At 35.0% G+C, this 12475-nt stretch overlaps 1 pseudogene; it reads right to left on the reverse strand.

Moving 5' to 3' along the window:
- Positions 1–1415: 1415 nt before the first annotated feature.
- LOC145939272 (protein GVQW3 pseudogene) lies at positions 1416–1898 on the reverse strand (annotated as a pseudogene).
- Positions 1899–12475: the final 10577 nt, after the last annotated feature.

Here is a 12475-nt window from a genome sequence, read left to right on the forward strand (position 1 = left end):
AAACGTGTGTCTGTTCGAGAAATGTACTACTATCGTCTATATGAGAGTATTTAGAAAAAAATTCCTGTGTCAAAAAGAAGTACATGGAAAAAACAGTATGGTAGGTTCACACATAAATCTGATCGTGCCAACCAGATTTAATAGTAAATAATATATTATTCCTGCGAACGGATACTGATGCGTAAATATTCATCTTAATCTTGCAAAGCTCTACAATGGCTAGTGTGGACGGAGCTCAGTCATCACATTATCTATGTAGCAGGCATGTCAAACACGCGGCCCGCCAACAAAAAAACTGCGGCCCGCCGAGACTTCTTGAAAATTTTTTCAAAAAAATTGCATTGTGAAAAACGACTTTGTCAAATATCTTCTAAAAAATAATATTAAATTGTGATTTTGTTTATTTTTCATTATAGTTTTTATTTAAAAAATCGTAAAATATTTTTAATTTAAAAAGTAACATAAGATATATATATAAAACGAATGTGTATAATATACATTGAATATACTAAATATAATAATCTTAAAAATCGTATTTTATTTATTCTTGGAACATTGAAAACATGCGGCTCTCAGCTTAATACAAAATAGATCATGTGGCCCATAATGTAACCGTAATGTAAAACGAGTTTGACATGTCTGATGTACCTAGAGTGATCGCGGGAATATCGCTTGGCACGGTTGTCGACGAATACTACGGATCGGAGGAAAACAGAGTAACGTGATATCATGCCCAGTAAACACGCAGGGATCATTTATGTAACAATTACAGAATATTTTATATACGAGGTCTGTAAATAAAGTAATGAGACTTTTTCGAGATGAACTTTTATTTATAATTTAACTATAATTTAACTCTGTCTCCTTCAAAATAGTTCCCTTGGGAAGCCACGCAGCGCCTGAGACGTTGTTTCCAGTCTTCATAGCAATGCTGGAACTCAGAAACCCGAATGGCCTTCAGCTGGTCGGTTACAGCCGCTTTTACGTTTTCGGTCGTATCAAAGTGATGTCCTTTGAGATGAGTTTTCAATCTCGGGAAGAGAAAGAAGTCACAGGAACTCAGATCAGGCGAATACGGGGGCTGGGGAATGACAGGAATGTTTTTCCGTGCCAAAAACTCCGTAATCGAAAGCGCTGTGTGACACGGCGCATTGTCGTGATGCAGCATCCAGGTGTCTTTGATGTCTGACCGCACGCGAGCAACCCGTTTTCGCAACCTCTCCAGAACTTCACGGTACAAATGTTGGTTGACCGTTTGCCCTTGAGACACGAATTCCTTATGGACGACTCCTCTACTGTCAAAAAAGCAAATGAGCATGGTTTTGATTCTTGATTTGCTCATTCTCGCTTTTTTCTGCCGTGGTGAGTTTGCAGTGTGCCACTCTTCACTTTGTCTTTTGGTTTCGGGATCGTACTCAAAGACCCACGTCTCCTGTGATCACATTTTTGAAAAAATCTGGATCATTTTCAATCCGCTCCAAAAGATCGCGGCACACTTCTTTTCTGTTTTCTTTTTGCTGAGGAGTGAGAATTTTGGGTACCATTTTCGCACAAATTTTTCTCATCCCCAGTTCGTTGGTCAGAATTTGATGGACGGTCGTGTGGTTCAAATTCAGCTCGTCTGCGATCAATCTGACAGTTAACCGACGGTCAGACCGCACAAGATCTCGAATTCGTTCCACATTTTCGTCAATTCTCGACGTTGATGGTTTTCCAGACCGAGACTCATCTTCAACTGATTCCCGACCTTCGGAAAATGCCTTGAACCACTTGAACACCTGGGCTCTTGACAAAGCAGCATCACCGTAGGCCTGTTGGAGTTTTGCTAGAGTCGCGTTGTAGCCAAGTTTCAAACAGAACTTGATCGCACACCGTTGCTCGTAATTCCGCTCGCTCATTATAGTGACGCAGCAAAAAAAATCACTTTGCAAAAAAAGTTCTCACAATCCACCTGTTGACACGAGCGACTCGCCACTCACGCTGAAGCTACATAAGATGTTGAAGTGCGCCCACTGTGGCGCGGAGACGCGCAGTGTTACCAATTCGTGCGGTCTGGTACCAGTCTCATTACTTTATTTACAGACCTCGTATATATGTTACAGATCATTAAAACGAAACTATGACTTATCGTTTATGTCAATAACGTAATGAATCTATAAATGTTACATAGAATTGTTATGTAATTTTGACGTTACTTTGTTATATAACATTTATGTAATTTCGTGAATGTAAATGTGTATACTCTAAAAGTTTCGTAAATGCTACGTAATTTTAATGATATAATTGTAACGTTATATTAAATACGAAACATTTATGTATTTTGGTGAATGTAAATGTGTTTACTCTAAAAACTTCATAAATGCTACATAACTCTAATGACATAATTGTAACATTATGTTAAATACGTAACATTAATGTATTTACGTGAATGTAAATGTGTATACTCTAAAAGTTTTGTAAATGCTATGTTATTTTAATGACATAATTGTAATGTTATGTTAAATACGCAACATTGATGTATTTTGGTGAATGTAAATGTGTATACTCTAAAAACTCCATAAATGCTACATAACTCTAATGACATAATTGTATCATTATGTTAATTACGAAACATTTATGTATTTTGGTGAATGTAAATGTGTATACGCTAAAAACTTTATAAATGCTACATAACTCTAATGACATAATTGTATCATTATGTTAATTACGTAACATTTATGTATTTACATGAATGTAAATGTCTATACTCTAAAAACTTCATAAATGCTACATAACTTTAACGACATAATTGTAACATTATTTTAAACATGTAACGCTAACATTATTTTATTGACATCGATGTATATATTCTGTAAAAACCTTGAACCGTTACATAACTATAATAACGAAATTGCTATATCGCAATAAACATAAAAAAATATGTAAGTTTGTTGACGTTTTTGAGCATTCTGAAAAAATGGGACATATAATATCATTGAAAAAAACGTATCTGGAATACATTTTTGAATATTTTCTTAATATATAATTACTTTCAACATTTATAATTTTATTAACGTCATTAAATATTTGTGAAAAAATGGAATTTGATATTATATATACATAATCAAATTTTTCGAGTTCAGTTTTTTCACAAAGTACTTAATGACATTAATATAGAATTATATAAATGTTGAAAGTAATTATACATATCAAGAAAATGTTCAAAAATGTATTCTAGATACGTTTTTTTCAATGATATATTATAATATGCATGCCATTTTTTTAGAACGCTCAAAGACGTCAACAAAGTTACATATTTTTTTATATTTAATGTGATATCGCAATTTCGTTATTATAGTTATGTAACGGTTACAAAATTTTAACAGAATGTATACATTGATGTCAACAAAATAATGTTAATGTTATACATATTTAACATAACGTTACAATTATGTCATTAGAGTTACATAACATTTATGAAATTTTAAAGTTACACATTTACATTCACGAATATATATAAATGTTACGTAATTGACATAACGTTACAATTATGTTATTAGAGCTATGTAGCATTTACAAAACTTTTTGAGTATACACATTTACATTTATACAAATTACATAAATGTTACATAACAAAGTAACGTCAAAATTACATAACAATTCTATGTAACAATTATAGATTCATTACGTTATTGACATAAACGATACGTCATAGTTTCGTTTTGCTGATCTATAACATATACATATATAAAATATTATGTAATTATTACATAAATGTATTTTTATTGAAATTATTTATGTTCTTTGTTTCAGACGCGTAATTAGCAAATTTTTCTCTGCATTATGCGTCTATGTGAGTTTATGTGAATTTGCCCTTACTGGATAAGTCTGCTGTGATTAGCTTAAGTGTGTGCAAGTGCGTAATTGCAAAAAGTATCTCGCGCATTCCGCGTGCTCTACTTTTCAATATGGCAGCATCTACGAAGACGGCAGTCGTGCGTGCGTGAAAGTCGTCTCGAAAGTGTGAACAGTGTCAAGATTTTGGTAAGTATAACATAAAAACTAATTTAATATTGAATGCTAATAACTGAAAATCGTTGTCTTGTGGTAAAATATTAATTCTATGGATTGAATTTCTTTTGTACAGAAACAAGAGATGCATCACGTAAGAATCGTGTGTGAAAACCGCGTGGGTATAATAAAGGACATACCGGCAGCATAAGATACACCTCGTGCCTCATTATTTTTATCTTCGGTGAGTACGATTAATTTTATTCAATATCATATTTCCCATATCTTTTTACATCATTTCTTGCACGAGCATTTAATGAGAAAAATAAGAAATTAACCTATTACCCAGGTAGCAAGGTATCGTCATTTTGACGTCATTTTTTAATCATTGGTTACGTCAAATTTACCTTTAAAATGACGTAAAAGTGACGTTAAAATGACGGTCCTAAGACACAGATATTTATGACGACAAAATGACGACATTTCTCCAATATAAAATGACGTATATACAACATATATAATTGGTGGAATTTAGCCACTTTTAAAAATTTCTCATTAATCTATAGTGTAAAGCTAATCCATTGAATTTTGAACTCTTTATCAAATAATAGTATATTGTGATACAAGTGCGAGAAGTTGGCAATTGTCGCACGAGTGGGGGGAATGGACGCACGAGCCGAAGGCGAGTGCGTTCACCCCCACGAGTGCGAGAATTGCCAACTCGCACTTGTATCACATACTATTTTATATCACGAGTGCGAACTATGTGGAATGAGAGGGTGGAAGTATGCGAGGGAGTAAAACGCAATGGACTAGTGGGGGTCCAGGGGGCGAAGCCCCCTGGCGGGGGGTCTGCGGGGGGCGGAGCCCCCCGCAAAAGAGAAAGTCTTATGAAATATAAAGAGATTTTATTTATATCTTGTTTTTACAATGAAATATAATAGGCAAGCAAAATAAAGTAAGTCTTAATTTTATTATTTTCTAATAGAAAATAACAAAAAAAAATAAATAAAATAAGGAATCTTTGGTTTCTTTGATAAGTAATAACAAAAAAATAAAGTAAATTAATCTTTGGTTTCTTTAATAAGTAATAACAAAAAAAAATAAAAATGAAAATAAATTAGTCTTTTTTTCCTTCAATAGACATGTTGTGTATTGTGCAGTTATTTAATGTTAATGAAATATAATTTGTTTGGCGTGCTGTTAATATTTCTTTCGAAATCTCTATATTCTCTATATTCTCTTTATTTGTACTTGTTATAATATTTATAGTGTCTAAGTTTTTTGTATTTTGCATGTTGTTTTTGGATGTTGATGGATTTTCATTACTGATATTTAAATATGTTTTTGATGTTTCTGAAGTTGAAGAGCTGGGCTTATTTATTATTTCGTGTGTAATTTGATTATAGATTTTTTTTTTATTACTGAGGGAGTCTTCCACGTATCCTTCAGCAACAGTGCTGGATTTCCAGCCGCCATGTCTTTTTAACGTCATAATATCAGCTCCTGCGTCTGCTAGTAGTGTAGCAGAAGTTCTACGGAAGGTGTGGCCAGTGTAACAATCAGGATGTGGTAGCTTTAGATATGATGCAATGATTTGTGGCATTTTGCCAAATGTGTTTATTCCTATTGGCTGTTTAGTGCATCGTCCGTTTTGATATTTTAAAAAAAACCTTGAAGTTTCAGTGTTTTTTGGTCTTAAATTTATGTAATTTTTAACAATGGTGTAAAACTCATTACTAATTACAAAGGATCTTGGTTTGTAATTTTTTGTCATTGTAATTGAAACAAGGAAGATAGAATCCTTGTCTTCGATATCATTAATTGTTATTTTAGTCAATTCCTCCCTTCTACATGCACCGCAAATACCAAGAATCATAGCTACCTGTAAATAATTAAGTATATGTGTAGATAATGTATAGAATTTTTTATTAAATATAAAAATTGATTGATACCTTTATAGCTAAATATTTATTATCATCAGCTTCATTTAAAAATGTTTTGATTTGTTCCGCTGTCAAAACTTTTGATTTTTTAGGTTGATATCCTTTAGATTGTTTCTTCATAAATGAAGTGAGTATATTGTATGTATTTATATTTATATTATTGTTGATATTGAGAGTACTTTTTAGCATAGAATAAATTGCCCACAAACTGGATGGTTTGTGGATTTGTGATAATTCTGTAAAATATGCTAACAATGTGTTTTGAGAGAATGATCTTATATTTTTGGCAGTTGTCCAGTTTATAAATTTATTATATGCAGCTGTATATTTTTCTTTCGATTTTTCAGGCAAGAGATTTTCGATGGTGTTTCTTGCCATTTCTGTAATTTCTGGAGGTGATTCATTTTCACTGTTGTCTAATGTGATGTTCGATGTCATTTTTAGTTTTTTATATTGACTCGTTTCAATGCGATGTAAAACACTGGAAGTGACTGATTGTGATTGTGAGGTTAAGCTAGTTGAAGTTAGTAGCGGTTGTGCACTGCGAGATGACATTAGGAAGAAAGTGTTTGTAGCATTTGCAGCGTGAAATAATGAGCTTGTAGCGTGAAATAATGGGTTTGAAGCGTGAAATAATGAGTTTGAAGCGTGAAATAATGGGTTTTGAAGCGTCTGTAGTGTGTTGCGTGTGAAAATGGCTACTTTGCGCACGGAAAACAGTGCGCAAAGTAGGCATTTACGCGCACGCGTGATATAAAATAATAAAGATAGAATATATATATATATATATTATAGAACATATATTAAAATAAAACTACAAATGTAATATAATTTTTATATATTATTATATACACACACACACACATATATGTATATATATATATTTTAAAGTTATTCTTTTATTCAATTTACTTTTATTATCTTTATAATAAAACGTTTTTTTTTAATTACAGTTATTATTGTTTATTGTGTGAGTAATCTAATATTTCTTTAATGTTTCTAGATATATAGGATGTACATACGTTAATAGCAGAAATGTTCGAAAAAATGGAAGGTTTTGTATTTATTTTTTGTCTTATAATCTTGTTTTAATATCTCTTTTTGGCATTGTTTACTCAATACTATTAATTTTTCAGATAATTTTAAGAAAATACATACAGAGCTATAACTACAGTTACATTAGGAATACAAGATCTAAATGTTCGTTTAACAAACATAGAAAAATAAAATAATCAACATAAATCTAAAGCATCTGCCACTGATACATCAAATATACAACAATCTTTTCCGTTTAAAAATGTAAATGAAGTAACAGCTTTCGAAAACCGTTTAACACAAAGTGTAGATGAGTACAACAATTTTGTAAGTTTAGTTATTTAAATGTAGTTATTTAAATGCAAATTTCATCTAAATAGAACAATAGAAATTATATTATCGGTATGTTTTATTCCTAAAGGTGTTGTATATATCTCGCATAGGCGGAAGGTCTGCTAAGGAAAATTTAAGTCATATATACCGAACTTTATTTTCTAATGAAGTTGCCAAAGAATCGTTTAGGAAAGGATTACGAAATCATTTTAAAATCAGTAGCTTAAAGTCTATATTAATGGGAATACAAGGTAAAACATATTTTTATATTTATAAATAAGTTTATAAAATATGAAATTTAATTTAATGTAAAATTTCTGTAATAATTTAGCAACAATTTCGGATCTCGCAACATCAATTCGCAAGCAAAGAGTTTGAAGATGTTACAAAAGAATGGTTTCGCCAAGGTGGTCAGAGGTTTAGCAGACAACAAAAAGACTTCGAAGAAGCAAATCCGCAAGTTATTTAAAGTTATTTAAATGTTACAAAAGCTTATCATTTTTTCATTATAATCTTTTTTCTATTAGTCTATGAGCTTTAAGTTTAAGTAAAATTATTTAATATAATTGAAATTATCATTATAATTGTTATTTGAAACAAATTAGTAGTTTTATAAATATTAATAATATATTTGTTAAAAGATTTATTAATTCATAATTTGTTTTATATTGATTAATAAATTTGTTAAAAGATTCATTTAACAATTTATGTGTGGAAATAAAGAGTTGTTCAAGAAACCAAGTTTTTATTGTTTTATATATAATTAATATATATACGTTACCTGTAAATTACATAATGGTTACCAGAACAGATAATATCTGTTCTGTAAATAGTGTATAAATATTACAGAACAGTGTGTACTAAATTCTATTACAATTACGTAATTTTATATCTAAATTTTATGTATCTATTACATATTTTATACAGGCATTATGTTGCTGACATTTCCATCTAAACATCACTCAAAAGTTGACGTAATGGTTTATCATATCTGTTCTGTAAATGTTACAGAATAGTATTTACTATGTTCTGTTGCAGTTACGTAATTTTATATATAAATTTTATGTATTTATTACGTTTTAAAAGTTGGCATAACGGTTACCTTATCTGTTCTGTAAATGTTATGTAAATGTTAGAGAACAGTATTTACTATGTTCTGTTATAGTTACGTAAATGTTACAGAAAAGTGTTGACTATGTTCTGTTATAGTTACGTAAATGTTATAGAGAAGTGTTGACTATGTTCTGTTACTGTTATGTAAATGTTACAGAAAAGTGTTGACTATGTTCTGTTACTGTTACGTAAATGTTACAGAAAAACTTTATGTATCTATTGTAAGGGTTTCGAGACCGACAGGCATAGAACCATTCCCACGCACGTAGAGAATCGATGGGCATAGGGCCACTTGAAACCACGCGTGCGGACAGTATATAACTCGGCGATACTTTAAGTGCGACGCGTTGCCTCTTCAAGAGGTTCGCGACACTCAGGACGCTGCGTCCCGTCGACCCGGCCTGCGTTTGTTTATGCATCGACGATTTCGGGTGTAGAGTTAGTTAATGATAAAGAGGCAGTTCCACGCCTGCCCTCGAACAGAACGGTTCGACTAAGCTAACGGCAGACGGCCGGCCACCGATGCAAAATCCGCGTATACGATTAAGCCATATAATTAAGTTGTAATCTTTGTGAATAAACTGCGATTTAATATCAGCTCGCTATCTTTGACGTGCCCTCCCTACCAAATTCAGAAGTGGGATTCTATCGGTGTTAAACCGGCGTTACGTTAAGTGGGACCAGTTATGTTTTATGGACAATTTCGACGATCTTTACGAGGAAATCGCGAAAAGTTATGCTTATGAAGTCGCGGGCGAATTAAGAAGAAGCCATTTATGTTGCGCGCTCGCTTCATGTTATGTTTATGCTTTATGTCGTGTATGCGGTTTATGTTACGCGTTCGGTTTGTGTGCCTGTCGTAAGTCCGGTTCGTGTTTGTGATCCAGGCAATGTTATGTTTATGAGACAGTGCAACACATTTAAGAAAGAAAAAAAAACCGTGCGGACTGTATTGAACTCAATTTATGCGCCTTATGACCCGAGGTTTTTGAACTCTCGTTACGAAGTCACGCTTTCAAAACCGTGACATACTACGTGCGAACGGATTGACGTGTGATCTTTGTTATCTTTTACGTGCTGTTGGTGAAAGGAATCAAGATGAGCACACTTACGGTGGTAGAACTTAAGGAGAAGCTGAGGAGTAGAAATTTGTCGACGTTCGGGTTAAAAGCCGAGCTAGTGAAACGGCTGATGGAGGCAGGAGTCCCGCCCGAAGAATTAAGCTTAACAGAATCTGCTCATGACGAGACGCATGAAGTGCAACTCGACGAACCTCAGCCAGGGACGAGCGCTCAAACCACCGTCTCTACCTCACGTGAAGTCGAACTCTTACGGAAGGAAAGAGACTTAGCCGCGCGCGAGGCCGAATTTTTGAGAAGAGAATTAGAGCTGTTGAGAATGTCGCCACGTTCGGAAGATACATCCGCTCGACTCGGCGTGAAGAAATGGCAAGAGCTCAAAGATTTGGTCGGTGAATTTAGCGGCAGTAATTTAGACTTTGATCGATGGGAGAAGCAAGTAAAGAAACTACTCTCCTCTTATGACTTGGACGACCACAGAGCGAAACCGCTGGTGTGCAGCAGATTGAGCGGCAAAGCGTTAAAGTGGTACCATTCGAGAGTTGACTGTGTCGAACTAAGCTGTGACGACCTCCTGCGAGAGCTAAGAAGAATGTACGAGCAACGGCCAGATCAGCTGACTTTGCGACGCGAACTCGAGGCAAGAGTCTGGAACGCGGGTGAAACGTTCGCAGATTATTTGTACGATAAAGTGACGCTAGCAAACCGAGTGCCAGTTTCGGACACAGAAATCATTAGTTACGTCATCGAAGGCATTCCCAGCCAGGAACTACGCACGCAGGCGAGGGTGCAATGTTATCAGTCGGTGGACGCTATGCTGACTGCATTCACAAGCGTTCCGCCGCCGAAAGAATCTTACCGATCTTTTGCACAACGTCGCGAAGGTCCTCCGGCGACAGGAAGAAACAAGCAGCAGCACGAAGAGCAACGTAAACCAAAGGAGGCAAATCCACCAAAAAAGTGCTACAATTGCAACGAGATTGGGCATTTTGCAGCAGACTATACGAAGCCAAAGAGGGATCGAGGATCCTGTTTCAAGTGCGGAAAATTCGGTCATCGAGCAAAGCAATGTCCCCCGAAAGAAGACATCAATTGCGTGACGCAGGAGCAGCGAGAGGACGACGATTTCCGTCGACGAGTAGAATTGCAGACGAAAAGGACGGTAATTTTAAAATGAATTTTAACGCGCTACTCGACTCGGGAAGTCCTATTTGCTTTGTCAAAGAATGTCATATTCCCCGGAAGTATATGTTTAGCGATTCCGGACATGAACGTTTTTGCGGCGTTAACGGCAGCGGATTGAAAGTGCTGGGTCGTGTAAAAGCGACGCTCATATTCAATTGCGAAAAATATAACGTTGTATTGCGCGTTGTTCCGGATAAAACAATGAAAAATTCTATGATTTTAGGACGCGATTTTATGAAGTTAGCGAAACTATCGTTAAAAAATGAAAAAGTTGTCGATATTATGAATATTCAGATAGATGATAATGACGCTCGCGTATCTCCGCAGGATGTGCGTATTAACGAAGATCTTTCGATTGGGGTGAAAGCGCGAGCACGCGAATTGTTTGAAAAATGTTATGTTTATCCGAAAAGACCACTGATTCCCGCAGTGGAAAACATTATGAAGCTTACGCTTACAAACGATAAACCATTTTCGTGCGCATCGCGTATACTTTCGTATGATGAGAAAGCCAAGCTGCGATGTATTTTAGACGATTTGACTGCCAAAGGCATTATTAGAGAGAGCGCATCCGAATATGCGTCGCCGGTTGTTTTGACGAAAAAGAAAAACGGAGAAATGAGAATGTGTATAGATTTTCGAACTCTTAATAAAATAACGACTCGCGATAATTTTCCGCTTCCGCTAATTGAAGACCAATTAGATTTATTAGAAGGGAAAAAATATTTTACGACGTTGGATCTCAAAGACGGGTTTTTTCACATTAAAATGCACGAGGACTCGATAAAATATACTTCGTTTGTCACGCCGTTAGGGCAGTACGAGTATGTAAGAATGCCATTCGGGCTAAAGGGCGCTCCTCTTAAGTTCAACGTTATGTCACACAAATATTCAAGGATCAAATTGACGCAGGAGAAATATCGGTATACTTAGACGATTTTCTCATCGCGACGGAGACGATAGAGCACCACTTTCAGGTACTTGAAAAGGTTTTCAAACTGCTCGTCGCGAACCGTTTAGAGTTACGCTTAGATAAATGCCGATTCCTTCAAACAAAGTTAGATTATTTAGGGTATACAATAACTAACGAAGGCATACGACCCACGGAGCAGGGTATCAAAGCGATAAAAAAATTTCCGGATCCACGAAATGTTCGAGATGTTCAAAGCTTTTTGGGTTTATGTTCTTATTTTAGGAAGTTTGTTGAAAACTTCTCAATTATAGCAAAACCGCTGTACGACCTGACAAAGAAAAATGCGGATTTTGTTTCGAAGAGACAGAAAGACAAGCATTTGAAGCGCTTAAAGCTCGATTAATTGATGCACCCATATTAAGCTTGTATTCCCCGCGAGACGAGACGGAGCTCCACTGCGACGCGAGTTCAGCTGGATTCGGGGCGATTCTATTGCAAAGAAAGGCAGATCGGAAACTGCACCCTGTATTTTATTTTTCGAAGAGAACGACCGAGGCAGAATCGAAATATCATAGTTTCGAACTAGAGACGTTAGCGATAATTTATGCACTTCGCCGATTCCGAACATATTTACTCGGATTAAAGTTCAAAATTATTACCGATTGTCAAACATTAAGTCTGACATTAAATAAAAAAGAGACCAATCCCCGCATTGCACGATGGGTATTAGAAATGCAAAATTATGATTACATTATCGAGCATAGATCAGGTTCTCGAATGCTGCACGTAGATGCATTGAGTCGGCAAGTCTTTGTGATCGAAGATAACTCTTTCGATAAAAATCTCGCGTTATGTCAAAACGACGACCCTGCAATTCTAAA

The sequence above is a fragment of the Prenolepis imparis genome, unplaced genomic scaffold, assembly GCF_030444845.1.
Source record: "Prenolepis imparis isolate NDT839.2.m4 unplaced genomic scaffold, iyPreImpa1.0 SCAF_8, whole genome shotgun sequence".
Lineage (NCBI taxonomy): Eukaryota > Metazoa > Arthropoda > Insecta > Hymenoptera > Formicidae > Prenolepis > Prenolepis imparis.